We start from the raw sequence: 1,101 nt of genomic DNA on the forward strand, positions 1-1,101 counted from the left end.
ATATTAGAACCTGCCAAGAATATCAGTGTGGGGGGCAATAGCAGCTGCCAAGCATGCCTGGGCATGGAGCATCTGTGACACCAGCCCAGGCGGCTCTGGGGCATCTTCACCCCAGCAGCGAGGCTCTGCTGCTCCTCCTGCTCTCTGGAGCACCCAACCAAAGAGCAGAAGCCAGGTTTGCTGTTGCTGCCAGTGAAAGGTTAACATTAAAGTGAAAGGTTAACTATTCTTGCATTGGTTTGAGAACAACAGCCATCCACATACCTGGTTACACCAGGTGCTGAGGCTGCACAGGCAGTGTTCTGCAAGCAACAGCTTCTGTGACATGTGCTGACTGATGGCATTAGTTTTCCTTGTTTCAACTATTTTGTGCCAATCTCAGCTCAGTGCCGTTATCTGCACCATGAGCTGAACGGTGATGGGTTTTCTGTACCTCAGTTGTAGACAGCACAAGCTATGTGCCACAAAGTGGGTTTGTGCATCGCTTTTCATTCTGCCCCAGCAGAAATGTCCCATCTCCAAAACTTTTCCATCTGCTACAACTGGTGGATGCTCAGCTGCAGCCAGAGAATCACTGCCAGGCAAGACCAGGTCACAGAAGACTTAAAGCATCTGTTCAAATCCCTTATGCTCATGATGTCTCTTACACATCACCTTCCCAGACGGGGGAGAAAGTCATCCATGTGTCTAAGCTCAGGCACAGGAGGAACCGGGGCTGGTGAGTACGCTGCTGATCCAGGTTTGTCCTGCACCAACAGGCAGGGTGGAAAAAGCTTCTTAAGAACACCCACCCATGTGTTGTGTGCCTGCAATACCAAAGGCAGGTTTCTGCCTCTGCCAGGCATTTGTCATCTCCAGAAGACCACCTGAGGTAACACAGCACAACCGCCTTTGAACTTGGGTTGGTGGCTTCCCCCCCCCCCCCATTCTGCAGTTAGATTCCTGCTTCAGCTTGAAAGAGGGGCCTGATGAAGAAACACTGCTCAAGCCCAGCTATGAGAGACCTACCTCAAAACTCAAGTACTGATCTGAAGCTGGCCCCGGGCTGCGAGTAGAGCAGGTGCTGCCTGGGCTAAAGAAAAATAAACCAGGAGTCATTAC

This window comes from Lathamus discolor, chromosome 10, assembly GCF_037157495.1.
Source record: "Lathamus discolor isolate bLatDis1 chromosome 10, bLatDis1.hap1, whole genome shotgun sequence".
Classification (NCBI taxonomy): Eukaryota; Metazoa; Chordata; class Aves; order Psittaciformes; family Psittacidae; genus Lathamus; species Lathamus discolor.